Source organism: Neopsephotus bourkii, unplaced genomic scaffold (genome assembly GCF_033783945.1).
Source record: "Neopsephotus bourkii isolate Nb327-2 ecotype Australia unplaced genomic scaffold, CSIRO-AGI_Nbou_v1 NB_1358, whole genome shotgun sequence".
Lineage (NCBI taxonomy): Eukaryota > Metazoa > Chordata > Aves > Psittaciformes > Psittacidae > Neopsephotus > Neopsephotus bourkii.
This window is the reverse complement of record NW_026901837.1, coordinates 4074471-4089496: the sequence shown is the minus strand read 5'-3', so window position 1 is coordinate 4089496 and position 15026 is coordinate 4074471. Positions and strand designations below refer to the sequence as shown.

General features: G+C 38.9%; 1 long non-coding RNA gene across 2 annotated transcripts in view; it reads left to right on the top strand.

The window, feature by feature from the left end:
- LOC133219489 (uncharacterized) overlaps nucleotides 1-15026 on the top strand; it is a 42576-nt gene continuing 27550 nt past the window's right edge. The window contains exons 1-2 of one of the 2 annotated variants that reach the window (XR_009727455.1): nucleotides 1-121; nucleotides 10970-11038. This is a non-coding gene — a long non-coding RNA (uncharacterized LOC133219489). Of the gene's footprint in view, nucleotides 122-10969; nucleotides 12368-15026 lie in introns of those variants that run through there. The other variant, XR_009727454.1, reaches the window with a different exon arrangement.

Below are 15026 nucleotides of genomic sequence, written 5' to 3'. Positions count from 1 at the left end.
TCCCGTTCAGTGAGCAGTGTTTATGCATCGTGTGGCCAGACAGGATGTTCTACTGATGCTTCAGACAGGGCTCCAGCTGTGTTGTATGAAGTACAGGGACTGCATCTCACTGCTGAAGTGAGTGAGTCACATTTTCAAAGGTAAAAAGTACAGATTTTATTTGTTTACTGTAAAGCACAATAGAGCATTGGGAGTGTCTAACCTTAGTTTTAGCATTTGGTAACACCTACAGTAAAAGTTTCTTACAGTGCTATTAGCTGTCAAGGTACAGGTTCCCTCCTGCTTCACAAATAACTAGAGAATTTTCTTTTTTGTCCTTTCAAAAGAGAGTGAGCACTACGAGAAAGGGAAAGAGAGTAGTTTAAATGTCTAATTAGTGAAGCTGAGGGTAACAGTTCCAATTCCCACATCTCTGTTCATTTAAAATAAGAGTTTCAGACTTACCATTTCTTCATTTAGGTTCACCTAAAGGATGGGTGAGGCTTCATGTCTGGCTCCATTACAGACTAAATTTGGGGTTAGATTTTTATTGAGCAAAGCGTGGATGGGACTTGACAGGCTGTTATCTGCGACACAGTTAACATATAACCGCTGTTATTAAAGGTAGGCAAAAGAAAGAAAGTAATAGCTCTTAAGAGTTAAAGCACACCTGCAAATCTTCAGTTCCACAAAGCTAAGTTTTTTGTGGCAGACTTTTAGTGCAGGATGCCTCCATCCTACTTTACCACTGTCTCCACTGTGAACATCTGATCAGAGCTGGTCATCTATGTAGTCTTGGTAAGAGGGAATAGGGAATTCCAGGGGACAGATGACTTTTAACATTATCATGTATGGTGAGGTAAGTGATATTAAAGGACCTCAGATGACTAGCTTAGGTGTACAAGTGAGAACCCTAGGCACCTAAACTTTGGTGAAATTAACCCCACCCAAGAATATTAAGTTGAAGAGCATCCTAAGATAATGTTTATTTAGACCCCAAACATGAAGTTTGTTTTGATCCTACTGCTTAATGAGTAAGTGTGAAGATTGCATTGTCCTAGGATGATCATTCTTGGCAGCGAAAAAACTTAACACTGTTGGCAACATTCTCATGCAGCTTCAAAGTTAACATCTCTTTCAAATGTGCAGGAATTGCTTCAAGCCATTGTTTTAGGCTGGCTTCAGGTTTGGTTTGATACCGCTATCCAGGTCAAGTATTTCATGCTGCATCCATTATCATAGGATCTAAGCACCTCAAAGTTCCTTCCTTTGTTTATATAGGTTTAATATTTTCCAGACCACCTTTGAGATCTCAAGAATTCGATTTTGTTTTCAACAAAAGTTTGGAGCATCAGAGAAGCAAATGTTTTATCAAATAAACTCAATCTGATTGCTGTCTATAAGCAGATTTTGATTGTCTACTCATTTGCCACTCAACTTACTCAACTAACTTGTCAGATTGCAAGATGTCAAAAAAGCAAATAGCTACTACGTCCAACAATCCTACCTAAGCAACAAACCACCAAGAACAGATGACGCTAATCTTGATTTCTTGCTTTTTAAAGAATTCTAATTTCTATTCAAGTTAAATTAATGTTTTTTTACCACCATTTTCTTTTTTGTCAGATTGAAAGTGCTTTTATATTAAAGGCATAGCAGCCTTCCAGTATCTGAAGGGGGCCTATAGGGATGCTGGGGAGGGACTTTTCATTAGGGACTGTACTGATAGGACAAGGGGTAATGGGTTAAAACTCAAACAGGGGAAGTTTAGATTGGATATAAGGAGGAAATTCTTTCCTGTTAGGGTGGTGAGGCACTGGAATAGGTTGCCCAAGTAGGTTGTGAATGCTCCATCCCTGGCAGTGTTCAAGGCCAGGTTGGACGAGGCCTTGGGTTTAGAGCAGTGTCCCTGCCCATGGCAGGGGGATTGGAACTTAATGATCTTGAGGTCCTTTCCAACCCTAACTATTCTATTATTCTATAACAAGGGATAGCAGGTGTTAGTGGCCCCATTTCAAGATATGATTTACAACACCGTCAGCATTTTACTTACTCGATAAACAAAAATGTTTATCTAAGTGACTCAATTCAAATATTAAGGCATATGAAAACTGTTAACAAAGTCTTCCATGTAGAAAGTATACTTGCCTTTGCAAATTGAACACATTTGTGTCAAAAAATACAAAATTTAAAAAATCTAACATTTTAAGAGTAGTATGAGGATATTAAATATGTAAAAAAATATTTTCAGGCTGTTCAAATTTGCACTGAAATACTTAAAATATATAGGACATATTAAATACACGATAAATTTCCTTGCAGCTGGCACCAAAGAGCTTCATTTCATTCTACTTTTGTACTCACAGAGTTGCTTTAATATATGAAAGACTGACAGAGAGGCAATTTTCTTTTTTTTTTTTTCTTTTTGTAATTATTTTGCTAGGTCTACATCTATTTCTTAGCTATTATCTATCTGAAATCCTGAATTTAAAGTTGGGAAGTTGAGTATCCCACAGTAAAAAAAATCAGTCTGTTGCAGGTCAGTTTGAAACAGAATTTACATACTATTTCTGGTTCAGTTATCTGAAGTTGATGGATTATTTACCTCACAATTCATCCCATATCTGGTAATATGGCTAAAATAGATTTTTTAAAAAGGCATATGGAAATTCCTCATTCAGTCTGCAATAACTGTATTTTGTGAAATAGACTTAACGAATCTTGTTGGTTCCATCACATATCTCCTCTCCTTCAAAAGCAGAACTAAGTTGATCCTTGAATTAACAGGGATTTTTTTTTTTTAAGTTAAATAAATCTCATATCAGTGCCATTCCTCTAAATATATATTTACTTGGTGGCTAAGTAAAAATACGGCACATGTTCAAATGTAAGCATACACATAGGCTTTGTGCTTTCTATTTATGCTGTGATAGAAATCCATCCAGAGTAATGAGATAACCCTTACTTTAGATATAGAAATAACATAAATGGATACAGAAAAAAAGGATCTATGTTGTTCACACAAGCCAATTTCACAAAGGATTTCTAAATTTAACTCTTAATGCCTCCCATACTGCTTAGGTTGAGAAAGACAATGCACTCCCCTGGCCAGCCTCACACGCAAGGACTGCCAGGTTACCAAATAATTGTTCATTCATCGTGCAGCATTTACCTGAAAGCAAGATGTATATTGTCCAGATGCAGTAGCTCCTAAGTCCTACTTGCACTCCCTCTAAAACAGCATTTTTGGTAATTCAAGGGGTGCAAATAGACTAAAATTCCTGTCTGGGAAACCTAGATTACATTCCCTAAAATGGATAAAATTAATAATTAATTTGCTTTATCACTATAATGATCCCAATTATTTAAAAGAAAGATTATAGGAAGATTATGCGTTACAGTACCGTGTGATCACAGAGCTGTGACACAACAGATGCAGCGTCAGTTTTCAGGCAGAATTACTCAGTGTGTGAAATGACTAACTGTTTAGGTGGCTGGCTGGGTCTTATATTGTAGTTACAAACACCTTAATGAAAAAGGTGAGTCTTCCCTCCTTCTCTCACAAGGGTGAAATCAAGGTCATCTTATATAAGAGTAAATTCTCCCTGAGATAGTAATATTAATTAAACAACACTCCACTTAAATTATTTTGCTAAAAGCCTTCAACTCCTCCAAGCTCTACAAGTAGCATCTTTTAAATCTTTAAGAAGTTGCCAACTGTTTGAGTAACATAGTACAGAGTACCACCCTTTAAGGGAAAGATTGTGTGCTCAAACTGGGCCAAATAAGCAATAAGATGATGTAAACCCAAACCACTTAAACCACATGAATGATTCCTAAACACGTAGGAATCTGATTTAGAACCATACAAGCAGCAGTATCAGAGTTCCAAAATTCACTTTGCTGGAATTTACAGCAGTATACTACAGTGTACTAACAGGATTTTACAATTAATAAGACCTATAATGCTACTGATTGGGCATGAAAAATGTGTACAAAATATTGTACAATTCTTCTCATTGAGGTAAATTTACTATGGAGAATGACATTATCAATCATTAAGTCATCTCAGATTTCTGTATCACCATCCAAACATACCTACTACACTTGCTGAGAAAGTTGCTTCTAACATAAACAGGTGATCTTAAAAATAACTCGGGACACTTATTTTTACAGAAGGAATGTTTTCTGACTTTTTGTGACCCACTCTGTTGCCAGACTCTAAAATGCTGTAGTTCCTTTGATCTTAAGGCATTTTGCTAATTGTACTTCTGCAGGATACGTGATGTACTGCCACCAGTCAGTAGAAAAGCAGAAGCTAAAGGACTACCAGCCTTTTCTTACAAAAACTGATGTATATCCACATATAGAAGAGGAGTATTTTTATTTTTTTTCATGAACAAGCTTAATATATCATGGACATGTGTAAAAAGTTAACCAAGAAGAAAATAATACTCTGATATCAGACTGTTCACATAGGAACTGTTGTGGAGTAATTACAAAGTTTTACCTTCTGTTCACACATCAGCTGTTGTGGAGTAACTACAGAGCTTTAACTTTAGATCTTCTTTTACTTTACACAGTGTAATAACTTGCACCAGCCCAGTGAACAGGTATTGTTAAAGTGGTGTTACATCTCAGTGCGGGAGTGCTTGTTAAAAAGCTGCTCACCTGAATGCATCCAGGCTCCCATCTGCTTTTCTCCTTGGGAAAAATAAAGATGTTCTTTATTCAGAGTTGGAAGGGTTGATTCACTCCAATTTAAATATAATTAGCAAAATTGTTTCGCAAGGTGCAGTTGCCAGATCTTTATGGTTGTTAATGCCTCAGCCAAAGTACACAGTATTTTCTGTTTCCACTGTGATTTTACAAGGCCATCAGTTGGAAAAAGCAGTTTTCTGGTTGTGCAATGAATCCAATAGTAGCCAGGAATTTAAGATACAAACATAAGCCCCAACCTTTGTGTTTGACTTCAGCTTTTACAGCAGCACTGATACTTCAGTGTAACCTACTGGAAGGGTTGAGTGCCATTTTTTCTCATTTTGCTTTTCCTGATACGTAAGCGCAATGTGAGAGAGCTGGACTTAATTTTTTTTCTAGCCAAGCTGTGTGCTTCTCATAAAGATGAGATGTCAAGCTCATTATGGGGAGCAATATATGCATGAGCTATTAACTGGAAGCATTAATTGTTGTCACAGGTGGGTTGATGTCTGTTCTCTGGTTAGACATGGATTTGTTGTGATTGTCTCCAACCTCAACCTCCCACATTTTAAAGACTCGCTGATGCATATAGACCCAGTGTTCCTAACTCTGGATTTTGCAAGCATATTTCCAGGTATAGCAATCATGTTTGATCCCATTCTCATTACCCTGAGACTTTTCTGTCTCTTACCCCCAAACCAACCCTCCTAATTTCTTGGATAAGTTCCTTCTGAGTCTACCTTGCTGTTTCCAAATAACATGGTTTCCTAACAGCAGTTTTCAGAATCAACTTTGGTTTTAAAGCCAAGGGCACACACTTTTACCCATGAACATGTAAGAATTACAGGTTTGTTTGTTTTAAAACAAACTTTTTGAATGTAGCCCCTGCAGTCTGCTTAAACTATTCACCACCAGCAAATCTGGGACTTCCTTTGAAGCCCAAGGCCAGACAGCCCCTCCAGACTTCTGTTTTGACTGGCTTGTTTCTGGTGATACAGAGTCTCTTTTAGTCAAAGAAGCACTTTCTTTTTTTTTGACAGTAAGAGGGCTTCTAACTCAGGGTTTCACAGAGCTCTGACCGCTAACCATAGAAATACAAGTGCAGACATCACACACTTCTGGACTGTCTGCAATAGCTTGGGAAAGGGCCTTGAGTTAAAAACTGTTAATTACACTCTCAGTCTACCAATTCATTCTTTCATTATAATTTGATTATATCAGTATGACTGGAAAGTAAAACACAGTATTTCAGTCAGTCTGAAATATGGAGTGTTTGACAGTAAACCAGCCTTTTTGGCATGATCCAGTGTTTGTCTTCCCACTAGTTTTTCTTCTTTGCTCATTTCAGCCCTCAGACTCATATCAGAGGAACTAAATCTTAAGCCATGCAAAGCTAGATAAAGCTTGTTTCATAGCCTATTTATACATCTTGAGGCAAAAAGATCATCAGAGAATGATTTAAGAAACTGAGATTGAAAGAGAAATTCAGGCAAGGAAAAGTGAAATGTCAGTATATTTGTCCATTAGCTATAGTTCTGATTGCTGTCTTGCTGACTTTTTACATCATCCCAGAAATATTCTTATTCAGCAAAGAACCTTACTCGTTTCCATTATTCTCCTGCAGAGCCTTCTCTGCTAACCTTTCCAGAAGTTTGTCATTTATTACATATATTATCCATACCTGCATGCTCTGCTTTTTCTTCCTTTTGAAATCAAATGGCTCATTTCCTGTGGATCTGTAACAATAGGAAACACACAGTTACGTCCACTGTTTCTTTCATTTCAACTCTCCATGTCAATGCATATCAGGACCCTTTGATGTGACAGGAAGCATCCCAGAAACAATGTAGATTTTACAGTACCTTTAAAAAGGGACCAAAACTTCCTGTACTGCATGGTACAGCAGCATACCAGAGTTAACTGCCAAATGAACAAAACAGCATTAAGTGCTTTTCTCCTTAATGTACAACAGTACATATTCCACACACTGAGAAGCTCTGATATTTGATCTGTTAGTGGATGACAGGAAAGCTGAACTCAAATTTCAGAGGTGTTTTTACACTCAGTATAATATTAAGGAGATTGAGCCACTGCAAATCCCTTTTCTGTATGCTTAAAGGCGCCTAAGGATCCCTTAAATAACTGTAATTGCCATCTGCCGGCCAAGCCGGGAATGGTCTTTGTCCACAATTTACTTCATCTGGCTAAATTTGGAAATGGATTTTGGCAAGGGAGACAGTGCAATTGGCAGCCGAGTCTGCGCACTGACTGATGAGTGTCCCATCTCATCCTGGAAAGAAGCAGAAAAACTGTAAAGGAGGAGCTGAGTTTGAGGGTTCTGTGACATTGCTATGTTTTTTTGAGGTGTTGATTTAAAAATAGATAGCCAGCAAAATTATCGTTATCTTCTTGTCTGGAAATTCAGCTTTAAGTTTTATACTTTTGAGTGACAAAAGAGAACGTAGGAGAGACAAGTACCTTGCTGCTGGGAGAGGAAGGCCAGGTCTCTGCAAATTTCTGTCTCCAGATCTGAGCTGGTTGGAAGCAGGACGGAGGCACCACAGTAATCCCTGACTTTCCCCTCTTGTCTGCTTTTTCCCAGTTGTGACTTTTTATCTCCCAAGCCCTTCTGTCTCCAAACGAATTTTGCAACCCACCCTGACTCAGAGCCAAACAATTTCTCCCCATCCTTTCAATCCAGAGCCCCTGACATTTTCCATCTCCTTTCCTATCCTTTCCTAAATTCTTTTTCCTAACCAGATTTCCTTCTTTTCCTCCATTCTCACATTTTTTCCACATTCCCCACCTTCTCACTGCAAGAAACCCCAGCCTGCAGAGCACACCTCCTGCCCCCAGCCATTAGTGCAGGTTCCCACACCTGTCCCAGCCTCCTGACTTCTGCTCAGAACAATTCTACCTGTCTAAAGTAAAGGTAAGACAGAGGATGCGGAAAGGCATGACATGTCTTGGGAAACACAGATGTAAGTTTACTTGAATAGTTCTCTACTCCTTGGAAGTTAAAAGACAGGAATTGGACCCTCCCTTACTCTTCTCATCTGCAGGCTGAACAAACCCAGCTTTTTCAGCCTCCACTTGTGCAGTATGTGCTGCAGCATCCTGACCGTCTTGGTGACCCTTCCTGGACCCTCTCCAATTCATAAATATTGCTTTTGCACTAGGGTGGCCCAATCCAAACACAGTACCTCAGACATGGCCTCATACATGTCAAATACAGAGAATAATCACTTCCCTCATCTTGCTGGCCATGCTTTTGCTCATACAGACCAGTTAGTCCTCATGGCTGCAAAAGAAACTACAGCTGCCTATTCAGCTGATTGCTCACCTGCAGCTTCCTGCAAAGCTATTTTTTATACTGTGTATCCCCAGCCTGCACTGCTGCATGTGGTTATGGCAGCCTAGGTGCAGTATTTTGCATTTTCCATTACTGAAGTCCATGAAGTTTTTGTTGGCCATTCAGAAGGAATGTGCTAAGCTGGAGGAAGGATCCATCCTGCTTTCCAGTAGATTGACCCCTTTCTCCAATTCGGTATACTCCATGAGCTTCATGCAGGTACAGACCATTCCACTGCACAGGTGGCAAAGAAGTGAAGCAGTAACTTCTTCTCAGTGTTTCCCAGACTTAATGGACTTATGATAAATGAACTTGCTATATCACTCATAATATTTTCTGGCAGGAGTTCCATAGCTTCATGGCCTGTGGGAAATAACACATTCTTTTATGTGCCACTTATTTCCTGTAAATTTCATCAGATAGTCCCAAATTAACTATCTCTTCCCATACAAGAACAACCTTTTTCTATTAACCATCTCCACATCATCCATGAATGAATATATCTCTGTGATATTCCCTGTCAGTTGTATCTCTGTCAGGCAGAGGAGCTTGATTGAGTCATTCTCTCTGTAGAAGCCATTCCATATCTTTAGGTCATCTTTGGCCTTCTCTGACCTAGCTCTGTTATGGCCCCTTTCAAGCTGGAGGACAGGGATAGCTGAATTGCACACAGCAGTCAGGGTATGGATTCAATTTGAATTTATACAGGAGCAAATGTTTGTACTCTATTTCATTTTCCTCCCACTAATTCTTCTTTGCCCATACTAATTCTTAATGTTTGATTTACTTTTTTGACTATCAGAGTGACTTTTTCACTCTCTAATGTAATGTCAAGGTCTCATTCCAAAGAGCCATGCTTGTTAGTTCAGAACACTTGTAACTTACTTTTTTTTTTTAAGCTGATGTCAGTTTTTGTTCATCATTTGTACATACCAACACCAAATTTAATTTGAGTGGTATGAAAATGGCACCCTCAGAAGAGTCTTCTGGATATCTTTGAGGTGGCACTCATCTCTACAATACCAACTTATCCAACATGAGCAGCAAACTTTGTGACATCATGTTATCAAACTACAAGTTGTGGAAGAATTTGAATATAGCCAGTAACTGGGAAGCAAAATAGCAGCTTAGATTCAATGCTCAGAAACATAAATGTGAAGGAAAAAAACCCCAAAACTTTCTCTAGGTACACGAAATAATGGTCTCTAGTATGTTGTTGTCATTAGAATGTTCATTTGAGAAGAGAGATCTTCTTGACTTACTTTGGCTCCTTCTCTGGCAGAAATAGCTCCCTAAACAATAATGTCTAACAGACACATAAACCATTAATCATTATTAAGAAGAGAAAATAAAAAAGAAAGTCTTGTATATGTCAGAATTAGTCATGCAACAATACCTTTGTTATCACATACAATTCTCAGAAAGAATATAACAGAAGTAGAAGTCTAAAGAGGGCAAATTATCCATATGATACAGCTTCATTGTGGAAAGCATTTAAATTGGCCAAGACTCTTCAGCTTGGGAAATAAATCAGTAAGGAAACTGAGGCCTGTAAGATCATGAAAGGTGAAGAGAAATATTTATCTCTTGATTCTCAAACAAAAGACTTAAGGGGAGTCCAAGAATCCTATCAGGCCTCAGGTTTAACCCAATAATTACTGTGTCGCTCAACAAAACTAAATTATGAAACTAATCAATACAAGGTATTTGAAATGCCAAAATTATATCCTTAACAATAAAATAATAACAAGAGTCATAAAAGAAAGATGCCATAACAACAAAATACAACATGCAGGAGATTGTCTCCAGCTCAAGAACTTTATATACTTCAGGTTTCTTTATACTATGGAATAGTATACTGGGAAATAGCAGGAGAGGTATTGAAATAAAGCTCTGTTAAGTTTCTCCCTGATCTCATACTCTTTCCTAAAGCACCTGGAACAGGACACTTAATGCTCATTTTAAACTTCCAGGGTGAAGATAAAAGCAGTTCCCTGCTACCACAGACACTGCAGTTTATTTTCCTGTATCTGGGGAAATCACACAGAAAACCCATCCAGCAGGTAATGGGTGAGTCTTACCTTTGGGAAAGGAACTCTCTAATTCTTGTCCCTTCAGATGAAAAGAGCTGTTGATGTGAATTGAGTGTGGTTGTTCTTTGTCTTGTGACAGGGGTGAAAATTCAAAGTGGGTAGAAGTAAAAACGTTAGAGTAAAGCACTGTGCTTCTACATAACTGAATTTCTTCAACTTACAAAACATTAGCATGGATATTTGCATTATCATCAGGTTATACCAAATATAAAGGTATGAAATGTTTCCATGGTCACAAATCAACTTTTTCCAATCCCCGGTATTTTCATTCAATGGGATGTTCTGGCTATTCATTCTGATTTGGAAGAACAGAATTTGCAATGTTGCAATTCCCAGCAATTTCCTTTTCCTAACAATTTGTTCTTCATCACAGACTGATTATGAAATGCCAGTGTTTTTGTCTGGAAAAGGAAGGTTTGTGCCACTTCAAAACATTCCTCTTGTAGGTATCTTTATTCGTGCAACTGCTAATCTTTAGTGATCCCACTAAGATCTCTCCCTTGGCAGGAAGCTAGAGTGGCAATGAGATCACTTAGATCTTCTGGTCCATGGAAGGAGGATCCAGCAATTCTCCTATCCCACACCCAAACTATCAATCTAAAACAACAAACCACTTTAATCACACAAGTACTTCTTAGCAAGCACAAAGTAGAAAAGAGGAATAATTATTCTCCAAACAAAGAAACAGGAACGCTTGTTCTCCTTAGTGCAATAGAGAAATAAGAAACAGGGTTCTTGAGGTCAGACTGTGTTGAGCACTCTTCTGCAGTGTATGATTGCAAGTCAGCAGAAGCCCTCAAGGGATAAGATCTTAAGGTGTCTTGGTTTTTTGTTTTTTTTTCAGGAGAAACTACCAGAATGTGGGAAAACCACTTTCAGTCTCTGAAGAGCCATGTGCCACTTCAGTATGTTGGTGAGGACTTTTCCTTACATTGTGTTTTTCACTCTGCTGAGCACAACAAGGTTCTGGGATCCTTCTTGGAGGAACCTGGGTATTACAGTTCTACAATAAATAATTGTGGGCATTCAAAACCTTCTTGAAGATTGGGCTGTGATTTGAAAAGGAATAGAGTAAGATTTAAGACAAACCTCTCGACGAGTCTGCTACAAAACAGACTGTGACAGGTAAATTCAAACTTGGGAAGCTGTGGGTTTGGGGGTTTTGTTGTTTGCTTTTGTTTTTTAAAAAGTGTCAATGGGCCTAAGACTTTACAAATGGAACATGACTCAAGATCCTTAGGTAGGAATGATATGATACTTCATACTGTGATGCACTTACGGGAACCCATGCAGCTCAGAGTAGGGGTCGACACATGATGACAGCTTTCTGTGTGACATACGGGAAAAGGTTTTAAAGGTCTTGCTCCAACTTAAATTTTATAATTGATGATTCTTTCTCCCCTGCAAAACCTCCCTTTTCATACAGACTTCAAAACTGGTTTTACATACATGTGTATCATATAAGTTTTTATCTCTCCTTTTCCTATCTTTCAAAACAGATGTCTAGTTCAATGTCCATGAGGGGACTTAGAAACTTTCTGGTCTTCTGATTCCAGTCATCTGGCTTTTGCTGTGAGAAAACACCTAATGCCTTGTCTTAACAGTTTGCCTGTTCTTTCTTAACACTCACTTGTCTTGCTGACAGAGTTAGGCCCATGGAAATTAGCTCTCTACCTACTAGGTTGAAAAGTTCATCCTGTTCTATTTCTTAATAGAACAACAAGACTTTCCTGTAAACTCAGCTCCCAGAATCGATCACAAGTCTGGTGTAGCTGGCTCTGACCAAATGCTGGCACCCTTTTAAAAAAACCACAAATTTTGACAAGTTTTTTCCTTCTTCTCTGCTAGCATTTAATACATCTTTTCCTCCAGGCATACCAGGCAGGTCGCATAAATCTCCTGCCTCAAGCATGAGTCTCTAAAGGAAGAAGATTTATCTTTGACAGAATCTCACGCATGAGACCATCTTTAGGGTAGGTTTGTCATGTCCTCTGCGGCCCACATGCTGAAAAAAAGTTTCTCTTGTCACTTTCTCATAATATACCTTTAACTATACTTTTTCCTTAACAGGGACAGCTTTGTCTACACGCACTTAAACTCTTCAGTCACTTTACCACATAAACCACAGAATAGATTTCCTTCCAGGAATTGAAAGAAAAGTAACTGAGAACCTAATCAGCTGTTGCCTCCTGAAAACAACAACATGGGTCTAATGGAATTTAAATGAAATTGAAAATATTTTCATAACTGGAGAAAATAACTAAATCTGTCTTCAAAAGATTTGAGGCTCCTTCTAAGATACAGTATTAGCTTTCCAAACATAACATACCACCATGCCGTATTTCTGATCATGCTCAGAGTAGAACAAGCCCAACAATCTTTTACTCAAGTTCATTAAACAGAATCATTCAATGCAGCTCAAATAATCTTTTTCATGCCATAGCTCCATAACATCTGAGGGGAGGGAAGTATGTTGAAAAATCTTTATAGTGGAGAAAATACTTCCAGCTCAACTAGAAGCCACATAAGTTCTGTCAGAAGGTGGTGGAAAGGAGAAGTTTCCTGAATATTATTTTGGAGGTTCCCTTTAAACCAACCTGAACAGATTTCTTGGTGTTGTGCTAAAAGGCACACATATGAACTAGTATCTCCCTTAGTAGTGACCAGGGATGGGTGGTGTTGGGCTTTGTTGAAAAAATTTGACATTTCTGTGAGGTGTTCTTTGTATATAAAATCACAAATTGTGAGTGGTTCCATTTAGGTCAGCTTCTTTCTGGCCAAGCACTGCTGACAGCTGCTCCAGCTGCACCACAGCCCAGACTCCAGCCCTAGGAAGGCACATGGAAGCCACCAACAGAGGCCACACCAATAGGAAACTCACAACTTTCACATTTTACCTTTATTCAAAATGCAATTCTCTTCTGAAAAAGTCAGTTGCCCTTTGCTTTCACATCTGTAAAATGATGTTAAAAGTAATCTTCACAGGGAAAGATGTGAAGCTCACTGGCAAATGCAGGTCTCCAAAACCATTGGTTTCCTTAAGCACAGACTGAACCACAGTAATTCTCAAACTCAGGCACCATCATACAGATAATACTGCAAGCAACAGCACAAGCATCAGGAGTTACCTCACGTCTCCCATCCCACTCCCAGCCTTTTGCTTCCTCCCTAGCACACAGTGCACCACCCAGTTGTGCTGAGCCAGATCAGGGAACTGATCTCACTTCAAAACAAAGAACTTCTCCTTTTTTCCCCCCACCCCTCATTTTTTTAAGCTAGTTAAATTGCCTCATCTGGATGCTAGTCCCACAAACAGCTGCACTTTCACAATCCCTTACGTCAGCACTGCTGCTGAACCACATGGTGTTATCTATAAAGTGTTGGGTTTGCAATTTTGTTGGGGTTTTTTTAAAGAAATATCATTATGTATGACCTGCTGCCTTGGAGAAACTGGAGAAAGCTAATGGCAGGAAGGGTGGGTATCCCTCTCTCTGGAAGGAAAATGAGAAGGAAATGCTCAGCAGTCACCAGGTCTCTGAATCTTTCTTCAAGTGAGCCTTTCTGCTCAGCCCTGAAGAAACGAGCATCTGGAACACAAACAGAAACCCCTCACTCATCAACTACAGAGCACACTTGAGATGAACAGCTGTTTGCTTACGATATCCTGGAAGCCTTTAGGCATCTCAGGTATGCTCAGACAAGACAGAATGTAAAAGAAAAATAAAGGGCACCTACAAACTTCTTTTAATGACATAAAAAAATCAAGTCTGCCTAATTCAAACAACCCTTATGAGCAAGCAATTCCTGTGTGCAAAAAGAGCCAACAGGACCTGAAATCTATAATCTGTTACGAATTGAAAGTTTATTACTCTTTATGGGCAAGCTGCATGTGCACTTTGAAGGGGCTCATTAATTCTTTGTAATAACCTGTTTTCAATTAAAAAAATAAAGGGCTGTGATAGGAGATGGACGCAAGTTCTGCATTGCACTTTTTGCAGCAAACCAGCCCAATACAAATTTCTTGATACTGCAGATGTGAGTGCCCATCTTTTAGCAGTGACACACACCAAACACCTCTGCTCCTGAGAACCAGGAGAGCTCAACTTTGCTTAGAGATGTTTCATCTGAATGTATACTACTAAAAACATTGCTTTGTTGCACTGGACTAGTTTCTGTCACATGCAAGAGCATGATACACCAGGATAGAGACATTTTGCCTGAATCTTTGCTTTCACTTCAACTTCCTCCAGAGGAGAGAACAACTATTGAGCCAAGGAGCTCTATTTCCACTGGAGAAAAACATTAGCAACTTGCAATCAAAACTGAAAAGATATAACTAACTACTCATGGACTTTTTTTGGATTAGGAAAACAGAGGCCCCAACTTAGTACAAGGAATACGCCTTTATCTGAAAAACAGGCAGGGAGGGAAGAGGCTTTTAAACTATCTTTTGGCAACAGCTGACATTAGGCCCCAATATGCCTATCTACAGCTAACATAGATAATCACTGTTGCCAGCAGTCATTCCAGAGCATTAAGCAGCATCAGTAATTCCCCTGCCCAGAGGCCAGCAGCAGGAAGCAATGGTTGAATTTTAGAGTTTTTAAAAAAATAGAGAAAAAAACACCAGCACCTAAAGGTGCCTTAGAATTGATGATACAGGGCTCAGCCTTAAGTGAAGGCTCTTTTACTGCACATGTGCCAAGCACTGCCTTCTCCATGGACCACACATCAATGTTAGGAAAAAGGGAGATAGAGTTTTAAATCCATCTTTCTTTGCATTGCAGCACTGTATATGTAAAAAAAAAGAAATAATTCTTTTCATGTGCGTTACTGAGATCTTCACAGGCAATGTCACACAAGGCAAATATGCACAACCTGCTGGCAGGGGATAATCAACC